Source organism: Protopterus annectens, chromosome 4.part1, assembly GCF_019279795.1.
Source record: "Protopterus annectens isolate FY-2018-M chromosome 4.part1, PAN1.0, whole genome shotgun sequence".
Classification (NCBI taxonomy): domain Eukaryota; kingdom Metazoa; phylum Chordata; order Ceratodontiformes; family Protopteridae; genus Protopterus; species Protopterus annectens.
In genome coordinates, this window is record NC_056734.1 from 941,675,370 (window position 1) to 941,689,866 (window position 14,497).

Consider the following 14,497-nt stretch of genomic DNA (forward strand, 5'->3'; position numbering starts at 1 on the left):
TGGGATGATGGCAGAAACCGAACTATTGAAAGAAACACATAGAGACACAGATAAAAGATGCACACTGCACATAGACAATAACCAGAGATCAACACTGATCCCTGGAATTATGAGGGAGGTAGTATAATAGCTGTGGATATGGATTATCTAGCCTTTACTCAGAAGTGCCACATATAGTCTATGAGACAATAGCCCAAATGGTCTATTAAAAGTACAAGTCAGTAAGTACTGCGTAGCTCGTATCAATAGAGACGTTTAATTTTTTTACATGTACTTCAGGTACTTTCCTGAATACTAATTATTAATATTGTTTCATTGTTTTGCATTACTTCTATTTATCCATACCATAGCCAGTAAATATATATGATTGGGAAGGGGCAATACAGTTTAGCTATATTCAGTGAAACTTATAATCATCTTTGCAAAGTTCTTTTTTAATGACTTACTGGTTTACTTTTCTGATTAGCTTTTATTGCTGTACCATAATACAAAGCATCATTGGAAAAGTCTTCCTAACACTAATGTTACTTCTTCTGTCAATGTTATGGACTAATTTCATCTTGTCAAGTGCAGGTCCATTTTCAGAAAAAAACATCTGTTGAGCAGGTCCCTAAGTGCTGGTTATTATATGCAGCTAATATATTAAAATCTATGTAGAGTTCTTCTAAAGGCACATGCCTGAGAGTTAATTGCAGGGAAGGAGTGAATTTTTTCCTTGGTAAGTTTACATTTTTCTTTCCTTATGTTAATACTTTATCATAGCCTGTAGCCTTTTCCGCAGTTCTGTCATGACATGTTAAGTATCAGAATGAGGAGTGAAAAAGTCAGTGCAGCCATTGTGTCACTTTTGCTAGGCAATGAGCAGCGATGCAACACACTGGCAGAATGAGACGACTGCCTGGGTAAAATGACTTGGGAAGAAAGGATTCTTTTTTAAACTCAAGCAGACAGCGGCAATGAAAAAAGTGGTACAGGGCACAAAAGCATAACTGTTTTTAAAGTCAGATAAAAGTGGAAAAACAAAGTGATTCAGTGATAGCAAGAACAGATAAAAGATGAGTAAAAAACAAAACAAAACAAAAAAAGGCTGAGCAATACACAAAAGTAATAGTCCAGGGTAGACAGCAAAGGAGCATCATCAAGGAGGCTCTCTATATGAAAACTGAAATGTCTTTTTCTTTAATTCCATGTGCCAGGGATAGAAAAATGAAGGAGATCTTAAAGGAAGTTTTTCTTGTGAAGGGTAAAAGGTCTTATTATGCAATTTCATGAGACAGAGGCAGAAAAATGAAAAGGAGCTTTGGAGAACCTGTCCATGTGAATTGTGAAAGGGCTTAGATTTACTATGTAATTCCGTAAGTGAGAAGCAGGGAAACAAGGAGGATCTCCAGAGGATCTCTATATATGACAGGAGAAGGCCTTCTTAAGTAATGCCTTGAATAAGTGGAAGGAAAATAACAGCACTGCACACACTAATCGATGGAAAGATGTGGATGAAGTATAAAGAATGGAGACATGAGAAATATATAAGCATAGCTGGGATACTATTAATTCTTTTTTAAGATATTTAGCATAGATATAATTGAAAAAAGTAATGTATGATGAAGATAAAGAAAGAGAGGAATGCAGTATGACGGAGTATGAGAATTGTGTGTGTGTGTGTGTGTGTGTGTGTGTGTGTGTGTGTGTGTGTGGGGGTATTTATGTATGCTAATGACATACTTAAATACTGTGATTTATGTGCATCCTGTAAAACTCATTAAATCTCAAAAACATAATTTCTCCACAAGTAAACAAAGAAAAAAATGAAACTACACACATTGAATATATAACAATTAACATAAAATACCTAAAAACAATTACACAAATTTGAGCTAGACACTGCCATCCAAGTCTAGCGTTAAAAAGCAACAACAGCAGCAATAACATAGTTAAACATAACAATAAATAAATAAAATATGAAATGGGCTTCTGCTAACAAAATGGAAAACAGCATGATCCTAAATGACTGAAGAGATTAAATTGTGTTAAAACAAAGTTAAACTTAAAATTAACATTTCCTAACACATCTCAAACTGCTTTATCTAAAAGTGCAAAAAAAAAAAAAAAAAAAACTTGCACAAAATAAGAAGCATGAAAAATCAGCTTAGAAGTAGAAATGGAAATAACCCATTATCCATCTATATATATATATATATATATATATATATATGTGTGTGTGTGTGTGTGTGTGTGTGTGTGTGTATAAAATCATATTCCATTCACAGCTGGCATATACATGTTAATTACTGCATTACTACATTTTATTGAAATCACTGCAAAAGAGTAAGTCAATCTAAAAGTTTAAAATGATACGTATAGTGTAATTCATATCATATCATACATGAAATAGCTTTGTGAACCGCGGTGGTGGTGCTGCAGTAGCGTTGTCGCTTCACAGTAAGACACTGTCTGGTTCAATTCTCAGCTAGAGCATCTTCTCCGTGGAGACATGTGTGAATGGGCATACCTTTGTTGAAAGTTGTGCGTCAGGGCTGGTAACTCGGCATGTAAAAATCAACTACCAATCATTAGCAGACCGGAGTTCCGCTGTGGCGACCCCCAACCGGGAAAAGCGGAAAGAAGACTACATTTAACATGAAAGTTATCCCTGAATCTTACAGTACAAGATACTTAATGCTTCACACTCCTAGCTTCCTTATATTTCATGAATACATATGTGTGGTTGCCTGTATGTGTAAGTATATGTTCATGTGTCTGTACAGATATGTACATCTATCTATCTATCTATCTATCTATCTATCTATCTATCTATCTATCTATCATTTTATCTATCTATCTAACTCTATGTTTGTGGCAGCCATAGACAAGTGAGTCTGGACAGTTCCATTGAATCATATCACGTATCATTAGTAATAGTCATATTTTATATCTGCAACTAAAATCTGTAGAGTATATCTATGTTCATAACAGAGCCAAGACCTGATATGGCAGTCTAGAACTCAATCTCTTTTGTAATGTATTCAAAAATCATATACCATTATAGGAAGACATGCAATACTTTTGGGTTGAAATGGAAAAACATCTTTTGTTTAACAATTGTATGTTCTTATTGGAGGGAAAGTAGTTGAAAAATGTTTCAGTCAGTAAACACCTGTAGCTCTCTGTACTTAAGGATCTACAGTGCAAAAGAAGAAAGTATGACTGGATGCGAAAATGAAGTGTCGAAGTAAACATATGAACAAGAAAGTTTGGTGTTCTTTCCTCGTTTCATGGCAGTACGGAGCAGTATGATTATCTCTGTATATCTTTAACTTTAGCTTTATACATGAAAGATAGGTTTTAATACAGAAGTATTCCTTTATACTTCCTTTAAAAACTGCCAGAGTGGTAGGTAATGCAAAGCTACACAGAAATGTGTGAAAAAGACTGGGTCCTAATGTTTCTGCTATGTGGTTAAAGATTTATTGCTCAATAGAATGAACAGTGAGTGACTCATATAATTAAGATAATCTTTCTACAACACATGGCAGTTAATCTCAATCATTGCAGCACTTAGCAGACAAATAAAACTTCATCCATATCCAACCATAACATTTAAAATGCAATAGCTCCTTAGAAGACACTAATCACCATATAATATATGACCCAATTAAAGAAGTAAACGGGAATAGATATATACTTCTGGGCAGGTCTGTCACATAAAATCAAGTACATTTTATATAAAATGCCACTCCCACATTTTAAGGGCAGGATGTCTGTACAGAAATTAATAACACCACATTGCAGTAAATGTATACTAATCTTGGAATTTATGCTAAACTGCACATTTGGCACATGAACATTTCATACCTGCACAGCTCACTGTTTAAAAAAAGTGTGTGTCAGATAGATACTTCTGCTTGATCTCACTGGGTATAACATTTTGACAAAGCTGGACAAAGTCAAACGCTGCCATGTGCATAATTTCTATAGTAATGGAGTGAAGTGACATATTTCTTTTTGCAGGATAAATAAAAGTTGGGGACCAGGGAGAATTTTTTTTCAGTACAAATCTGTTAGAGCACAGACATGAATTTAATTAAGTAATAATGCGGAAATGTGTGAATGCTGGAAAAGGTTTTAATTATTAACCTTATGTTACTGCTTTCTGTGTCTTGCCACCAGTCACTTGCAAAAAACTAACTTGTGCGGTTCCTAGGAAGGTTCGACAAGCGTCCTGAGAAAGCAGCAAACCGGCTCTTAAACAGCCTGATAGTAAGTCTACATAAAAAATGCAGCCTGTATTTTACAGGGGCCGTGCCCAACAATCAACAGACCAACAGTTGCATAAATTCATTTTCTGAGTTTTACAAAAGTATTGAAATTACCTGTTTGAATCTGTCTGATTATTCTTTTTACAAACATTGATGTAACAACATTGTGACAAGTAGAAAGGACATTTCTTAAGATAAGAAGTTGCTGAATGCATTGTTAAATATTCATATGTTATATTCTATTTTTTTTTTCAGATTTAGTTGTTTTCCATTCCACTGAACTATACTGTTAGGCACAATTACTAGCATTAGTTAATTGGTGCAGTACAGTTATGGACAGTTGCTTTTCACTTGAAATATTTCAAGATATCAATACAAAAGCACCTGAATATAATAAAGGTGCTAAGTGTTTCCTTTTGTCCTATCATTAGACAGTGCCAAAGATATATTCAGCAGATTCCCCTGCCCCATTGCTTTGTTTATTATTTTTAATTAATCAGTACTGATCATGTCCATACATGAGGTTTTATACACACACACACAGACACACACACACACAGATACACACACATACACACTCACACACACACACACATATATATATATTATATATATATGTGTGTATAAACATATATATATATATATATATATATATATATATATATATATATATATATATATATGTATATGTATGTCTTGTAATTTATATTCAAACAAATCTAATTCAAAATCTGTCCATACCCTGCAAACTCACTATTGGATCATAGAATCATAAAAGATAACTAGGCTATCGACCTGAGGTAATTTTAAATCTAGTCATTTCAACCGAATGTAATACCATAGAGGTAGTAGTCAATACTCAAGATTGCATTTAGTGATGACTGTCCATGTCCGGGAGGGTTACGTGCACTATCCCTGGTAAGAATTTATGGTGCCCCATACACTCATCCAGTTTCCCTTGGAACAGTGTCATAGAGGTGCTCTGTTTCACATGAATTGGTAGCCTGTTCCAAAGACGTGGCTGTTTCTGGGAGATAAATCTGTCCCTCCAGCATGTCCTATTTAAGTCACAGGCCATATTTAAGTCCCTGGAATGGGTAGCCCTAGACACATTTGATTTACGGATATGTAGTAAGTTCATTAGGTTTGGGTCTTGGGTTGATCTGTAGGCTAGGCATAAGTCTTCCCTAAGAAGTCTACATAATATGGACTATAGTGACAGGGATTTTGGTTGGTCCGTGTAAGACACATGCTGGAGGTTCTTGATCTTCTTTGTTGGAAACCTCTAGGTTTCTCTAATTGCTGTAGATTGCTTTGCACGGTACATACCAAATGAAACATTATACTCAATTATGGGCTGGATAAGTGCAGAGAATAGAGAGTTACAACTTCTTTTGGTCTCAAGGTGATGCCTTTACTAATCAAGTGAGCAACGTGAGAAGCTTTCCTTACAAAGGTAGACAGATGGCGGTTGAAGTTAAGGTCATAGTAAACCTGTGATCCCAGGTCCCTTATCACTTCATGGGTACTTAGAGTATTATTATTGATTTGATAGTGTGAAGGGACATTGTTTGTGCCAAATGGAATGATAATGCATTTCCTTGCATTCAGTTTGAGGCCATGACTAATACAACATCCTGGAGGATACTGACATCATTTGGGGATTCAGCTCTTCCTCATGTTTCCCTTTAATTCATTCATACATTTATTCTGGTATTCTTTCATAAACCAGTATGACTCTGCAAACCAGCCCTTCTTGTACTTTTTCTCCTTCAGTAAGCTGCTGCGGATATTGCATCTTCTGTAACAAGCATCATGAAGCTTAATAGAAAGTTGGATTACATTTATAGTAGACTGAGCATGTCTGAAATATTGGTGAATCATAAGTCAAGTCTTGGGCTTGTTCCCTTCACTCTTGATATGATGGAAAAGAGCGTTCTTCTACCATGATCAAATCACACTAGAATCTCTTGTTGAACCTTGTTTGTGAAAATAACTCTGAAATTTACTTTGTAGTAAGGGAAGCCCCAAATTATGTGCTAGGTTTTCAGACAATGGTCCTTTACCTTCTTAATGAGCTCTGTCCATAGCTCTCTTTCTAAACTTCTAAGATCTGACATTATGCCTACCCCTTCCAAACTATTCCTTGCTTGGAATTTATGGGAAATATTAATATATTAATTAAGGATAGTAGTCCCATAGGAGCGGGAGTGATTCTAGCCTGATGTGGTTGGTATAATGAGACTACAAATCACTAACAGGAAAGGTAAGCCTGAGACCCCCATTTAATGGACTCAATCTGTTTTCAGTTAAACAGACGGGGAGAATGGCACTTTTAGGGTACTGATGTTGGCATAGCTGTGGAGATATCGAAAATGAAATGTACATTTGGTTAAGCATATCCTCTTCTATACTTTCTCTCTCACTAAAAATGAAAGGAATATGCCACTTACATTTTTGTAATGTCACTACACTGTAAGCTTAGCCCTCTCAATCTGTCATCTCAGTCATGTAGTTTCATGGTAAGTGACAATCCCATCATTATGTATAGTGTGTCTGTCTAAATATGATAATGAACAACTCCATCATGTACCTATCTTCTACCATGATGGAATGTCACTGTCTGTCTTAGGCAACCTCTATGACTCATTTGTCTTATATTTAAATGCATTTGTCTGAATATATTCATTTGTGCTTGTTGACTGGGAAAACTAACTTTGTTGAGCCTGTTTACAGCTGGAAAGATAGCTCCATATTTATTAAAAACATAATGGTAGAATGTGCAAATGTAATTTGTACTGACAGAAATGAGTACACATATGGGAATATAAAGGGAGTACTATGACAATGCAGAGAACCATTACAGACATCAGGGCTCAATAAGCAATTGTTCATGTAGTGTCAGCTTAGGATACCCACCCAGGGAGAAGGGTGTTTGATCTTCATCTCATCACTGATGATAATTTGATCTAATCAGAAACAAGCTTGGCAGTTCAGAGCGCAGCCTCGTATATCGTTTTACAAAATATGTAATACTCTCTTACTGAGGAGGAGGAAGAAGGAGAAGAAGGGCTGCTGGTAGAGTTATACTGCTTTATGATGGAACACCAAAATGAAGGTTTAAATTAGTTAAAGGCTGTGCAGTTCTGTTCTGTTGAAATACAAATTAATTATGCTAGTATGTCAAAGTTTGCAAGCATATAAACAGTAAACATGGTGTTCTGCTTACTAAATTATACATTCTGCTTGGTAAATCGTAGTAAAATGCAAATATACAAATCATATATAGTGACAGTGGAAGAGTTCTATGAATACATATTGTAGTAAAATAAGTTATATATATCCTGTTCGTGGATGCTGGAAGAAAAATAGATGCTTCAAAATCAAGGCAGAAAAATGTCAGACTGTCTATTATAATGTGAAGTACACTTTATGAAAAGGTTAATGAGAGGAAGGGAATGAGTGCAAGAGAAGAAATGAAAGGATATGACAGAAATGTAAAATGGGAGTTTAGGTAAGGGGGCAATAGGACTTCAGAATGATAAGGAAACTACTGATGGCAATAACATGTCTGGCAAGAATGAAAAGAAAGGAAGTTGGAAATTTCAGACAGCAACCAGATCTATATAAGGGTGCATGGATGGCAATAACTGATTAAACATGGGGTAGCCGCTCAACAGAACAGCTGCATGTAAAAAGGAATATAAAAGTGGAATACTGAAATAAGTTTATAAATATGCATTATTGACACTTTCTTGCCCTAAATAAATGCATAAGTGTATATCATTTAAAATGTGACACCTCTCTTTTGTTAATGGCATCTAAATGTAGCTTTCCAGTGGATTGGGCTTCATTGTCTAAGGGCCTCAGTCCTGAGTGTTTAGGTCATATGCTGAAGTGCAGTTTTCTGTTACTAAGAATGTTTAGACTTCTGCACTTTGAAGATAATTGCTGTATCACCAGACTAAGATTGTTTGTTTAGAGAGTGATAAATGCTTGGTCATATGGTAAAATACGTTTTTTATCCAAAATGTCAAAATGTTGCTCTTGTGAATTGACTTTTTGCTTCTGGGCATGCATACTTTACCTAAACACTACTCTAAGTCTATAAACACCTTGTGGAAGATAGAGAGCAGATGTTTCTTTCTGAGAATCTAATGACTGAATGCTTTCATAATGGTGAGTGTTAACTTATGCATTGCTTATTTTCAGTAGATCTGTATAGGAATTCTAGCATGCTGCATTAGACATCACATAGCAGGGTTCGAATACTGCATTGAGAAATGATGGTATTTGGTTACAGAGCACAGTGCAGTTCATCATTCAAACTGTTTTTAGCTGTTACTACAATACGAATGCCTTCATCTATAACTTTGAAACTCCTTTTGCAGCAAGAGATACAGTACTTCCTCTGCGCTGCAAACATGTTGAAACCAAATCAGTAAATGCCCCAAGGTTTGGTAATTTAGTAGACCTCATTGACTTAACAGCTGTTACCTTCCACCATTCCTAGTGGGCATGCTCCAAACTTGGCTCAGTGACAGATTTCCATATGATAGCTAAACATTTTGCAATTTGATTTGGCTATTACGTGACATTATTCATTATTTGCACCAACTTCTAAAGACTGTGTAGTTTTCTTCTAATGATGCAGGCCACTTTCTCTTCTTTTGACATTTTTGTCTTAATAGTACCTCTCTTACATCCATAACAAGAATACATTAGCACACTATGTTTGGTTGTCAGTTATGCTGCAATCCACTCAGAACTGGCATGTTTTGCTTATGAAGGGCAAGTGACAAACCACTAAAATCGAGTATGAGTAAACCACAGTGTGACCACATACAAACATAGTTTGCTAGTACTGTACTGTGACTTATACCTATATACTATAGCATATACTTTTAGAAATAAGTTAATTGCTCTTTTCAGTGAAATGTGCTGAAGATTATATTTTACTAGCTTATTTACTGCAATTTTTGCTTAATTGTGTTAAACAGCATTTTTACTTTTTGGAATGATTGATTAACTTTTTTTTGCCTCATACCTGTTTTTTTAAGGATTGCATTCTGCAGTATTGAAGAGTGCAATATCTAAAAGAGGTATATCCGTTATACTGGGTGAGAAACTGCATTCTAAGAGTTGGTGCACAAATATACAAATTCTAGCTACATCCCTACTTCTGACTTGTTTCCTAGAATTCATAGAACATTCCAGACTATTTTAGTCTAATGACCATTTACATATTGCAGATATCTATCCTCAGGTCAATTATTCCTGCAGTAAATTTCAGACCATAGCATATGCTGAGCTATTTGCAAAACCTCTGTATAGCCATATTGATAGCTGCATAGAGAAGCTGTGCCCACTCGTATTAACAATAAGACCAACTCAAAAGATAAGCTTCCCTGGTGGAATCACAGTATCAATTGTTATGCAACAAAAGAAAAAAAAAATCTTGGCCAAGTGTAGGAGGAACAAAGCCATACATACTAAAAGCCCCCTGTTCTATCTAAACGGACAGCTAAGAGGATTAATTAATACTTCAAAGGCTAAATTTGAAAATAAAATAACTTCTCAGACAAAAGATAACCACAAAGCTTTCCATAGCTATGTCTGTAACCTCAGAGGAAATATGCAACGATGAGCAGAACTTACTGTAAATAGCATCACCCACACTAAACCAGAGGCCACTGCCAACATTTTGGCTGACAAATTCAACTCAAATTTCTCACCTCACTCTCCTCAAAAGTCCATTGGAAATACTGCATACCACAATACCTCCAACCATTACTAGGGAACAGGTCATCAATGTACTCTCCAAGGCTAAAAGCAGTGTATCGACGGGCTCTGATATCATCCCATGACGATTAATAAATAGCATTAAACATGAGCTCTCTGGTCCACTTGGATCACTTTTTAGCTGGACCCTACAGTCAGGTTCTGTGTCCAAGGAATAGAAGATGGTTACAGTCATTCATCTGCACAATGGAGGTCCAACCACTGATCTGGGTAACTTCAGGGCCATAAGTCTGACCAGCCTCCTATGTATGGTCATGGAAAGAATCATCATGGACGTGATAAATGAGGACATCTGTAACCTACAAATGCAGGGCCCATCACAGTTTGGCTTTGTTAATGGAAGGCCATGCCTGTTAAATCTGGTGGACTTTTTTGAGAGGTTCACCAAAGCATTGGATGAAGGCAAGACTATGTACACAACTTACCTCAACCTGACCAAGGCTTTTGATACAATACCCCACTCAGGCATTATAGACAAGCTCACTAATTAAGATATAAACCCTTTTATAAACCAATGGATAACACTCTGGTTCACTGATAGGACCCAGGAAGTGAGGCCACCTCCACCAAGAGGTCAGTCATTAGCGGAGTCCCAGAATGCTCTGTACTGGGCCCACTCCTTTTTGATATCGATTTGTCTGAAAAGAAAGCAAATACTGAAGGTTTACAGCTGACCAAGTTTGCAGATGATTGCAAGCTTGAGGTTATCATCAACTCCACTGCAGACAATAGCATTTTTCAAGAAGGCCTATATCTGTCTCACAAATGATGCCAAAGCCATGGTCTTAAATTCAATGCTAGGAAATGCATAATTGTACTGTTTGGGAAGTTAACCATCACAGCTAATTATCATGTTGTTAAAATGCCCCTAAGAGTTGACCCAGTGGTCAGGGATCTAAGTATGCATGTAGATAGTAACCTTACCTTCAACCACCAATTGGTCTCAAAGGTGAGGAAATCCTTTTATGCTGTGCAGCTTATACGTAAGGGCATGGTATCTAGGTCTGAAGAAGATATTGCCCCACTGTATTCTGCCCTTATCAGACCAATCATAGAGAACAGTGCTCCCATTGGTATGCACCTGACCAAACATATGCAGCAACTAGAATGACCTCAGAGGTTCCTTACAAAAAGAGTACAAGGAGTACACAGCACCAGAATTAGCCATTCTAAAAACTTAAACCTTGTCTGTGATATAAATAGGTCCTGCTGAAGAGATAGGTATGTATCCCAGAGGCTACTCTATTTATGAAACAGGCTCCCCAACCATGTGAAGCAGAGTTCCTCTGCAACCCAATTCAAGTGCAGCTTTGACAATTGGATAGGAAACCAGAAATTCATCCCTGGTTTGGTACCTATGTTTCTAATGGATACAGGTAACTTGTAAATGGTTCATCTCCCAATCCCTGCTTACACTTATCAAGGGTATCAGAACTTGTCAGAGATTTGGGATGCATGGCTGGGATTAAAAAGACCCCTGTGGTCGTTAGCCTAGTAAACACCTATGAACCTATGAGTAACAAACCTGCCTTATTCAGAGTACTGTAAAGCCCTTTCTCCTACTCAGGCTCCTATAGATTGCTGAAGGGTGATCTACGTCTGGCTTACAAGGCATCTGCAAACCCCACACTTATGAATCTCCTGCATATTCATAAGTCAAAGAGTACCAGAAATATAAAGTCTAGGGACCTAAATTTTGTTTAATACTTAAACAGAACATGCTGGAGAGGGAGAGACAAATATGTTTCCCAGAAACTGCTCTTCCTATGCATCAGGCTTCCCATCCACGTGAAGCTGAGTTCTTCTTATCCAATTCAAATGCAACCTAGACCAGTGGATGGGGAATAGGTAATTTACACCTGGCCTGGCACCCATGTCCCCTGTGTCATTGACAATATAGGAAATCTACATTCCACTGAAATAACACAGAAGAGTTTAAAGAGAAGCAGTTGTAACAGCAACACTTGTGATGAAACTTAATAAGGCTGTGTATTTGAAAAAGTAAAATAACCTGACAAAAATGCCTATGCTATCAGTAAACTTCTAAGAAGTGCACACAGACAAAAGTTATATTTTCTAATGTATCTCTCTCTCTAAATATATGTGTATATATATATATATATATATATATATATATATATATATATATATATATATATATATATATATATATATATATATATATATACATAGATAAATATATATAAAGTTGCTTTTGCTAATGTGTGTGTGTGTGTGTGTGTGTGTGTGTGTGTGTGTGTGTGTGTGTGTGTGTGTGTGTGTGTGTGTTGTGATCCACACAGTATATACTATCTGTAGATCATGATTCAAGTCCCACATTTCATAGGTTCATAGGTTCATAGGTTCATACTAGGCTATCTGCCCGAGGGCATTTATAAGCCTAGCCCATAGTTTTGTGGCTTAAGCCACCCCTTTTGTATGGGGAACTATACCCATTATTTTGCTGTGCCTCTGTCTAGCAGTGACACTGAGGTAATCCCTGGAGTATATCTGCGATCTCCCATCCATTGGTCAAGATTTCTCTTGAACAAGGCCAGCGAGGTGCTCTGCCTCACATATACCGGGATTTTGTTCCACAGCATAGGGAGTCTTTGGGTGATGAATCTATCCCTCCAGCACGCCCTATTAATAGCCGTGTCAAGGTTTAAGTCTCCGCCCTTGTGGCTCTGACGGATCTAGATTTTTTGAGGTGAGGGATATTCATCAACTCTGGGTTTGACATGGCCTTGGATGTCAGGCAGAGGTCACCTCTGAGCAAGCGGTGGCGACTGAATAGAGCTGGAGTTCTTTCAGTCGGGCAGCATAGGACAGATTTTGAGACCCTTTATCCTTTTGGTGAGGAACTTTTGTGGCCTCTCTAGCTGCTGCAAGTGTCGGGTCAGATACATTCCGAATGGGGCATTGTACTCAATCATTGGTCTGATGAGTGATGAGTATAGGGAGACTATGACCTCCTTTGATCTAGATGTGAATCCCTTCATGATGAGGTGGGCAATGTAGAAGGTCTTCCTAACTACTTTAGCTACATGGGTGTCGAATGACAGGCTACTGTCAACCTGGGTCCCCAGGTCCCTGATAACTTCTTCTGTGCTCAGAGGATTACCACCTATATGGTAGCTAGGGGTAACCTTGTTTTTCCCGAAGGGTATGACTATGCATATTTTGGCATTTAACTTTAGGCCATGGCTCTGGCACCAGTCATCCGTTTCTGTGAGACCCTTCTGAAGGATATCTGTGTCAGATGTGTTTTCGACACGGCCCAGTTTGCAGTCATCTGCAAACTTTGTCAGCCATAACCCTCCTGTGTTTGCTTGTACTTCGGAAAAGTAGATGCCAAACAAGAGTGGGCCCAGGACTGAGCCCTGTGGGACACCACTTGTGACAGGCTTTGAGTCTGACATGGCGCCAGCAACTCTGACCCTGTGGGTTCTGTCACTCAGCCAGTTTGCAACCCATCTTGTGATGTATGGGTTAACATTTAAGCTGATGAGTTTTTCAATGATACCCGAGTGGGGTATTGTATCAAAGGCCTTCGCCAGATCGAGGTAGGCCGTATGGACTGCCTTTCCCTCATCAATGGCTTTGGTGACTGTTTCAAAAAAGTCAACCAAGTTTAAAAGGCATGATCTGCCTTTGACAAAGCCAAACTGGGTTGGATCCAAAGTCTGCAAATTCCCTATGTCTTTATTTATGAGGTCCATTATGATCCTCTCCATAGCTTTGCAGATAAGGCTTGTCAAGCTAATGGGCCGGTAATTTCCAGGGTCTGTGGAGGCACTGCCTTTGTGAAGTGGGACCACAGTCGCAGTGCGCCACTCCCTGGGTACGTATCCAGAGGTGAGACTATGATTAAACAGCTGTCCTAGCTGTGGGTTTAATTCCTCGTTGAGTTCGTGGAGCACACAGCCTGGGAAACCATCAGGTCCCATGGATGCTGTGTTTTTTGCTTTGGAGAGAGCAGTTCTCACTTGGGCGTTTGAGATGTTTGGGGGGCTGCAACCATTTGGTATAGATATCTCTCCTTTTGGGGGGGGGGAGAAGTTTGCACTGAACATGTCAGCCAGTATGTTGGCAATGTCTGTAGGATCAGTAATCTTCACATCATTTTGAACTAGTTCTGAGCATATCTGGGAGTTTCCTCCCAGGTTTCTAACATAGCTAAAGAAGGCCTTATGATTGTCCTTTGAGTCTTTAGCTATTTTTCTCTCAAAATTTGCTTTGGATGATTTTATGAGAGCTCTTAGTTTTTTACTTATAGTGATCAAGGGTGTCTTACCTTTTAAGGATTTTGCTCTATCTTGTAGTAGCTTCCTCCTTTTGTTGTAGAGTTTGTTTATGGCTGGGGTCCACCAGACTGGATGCTTGCCCTTGGTACAAAGAGTCTTTGCTTTGCTTGGGATTGCCTTATCCATGCAGTG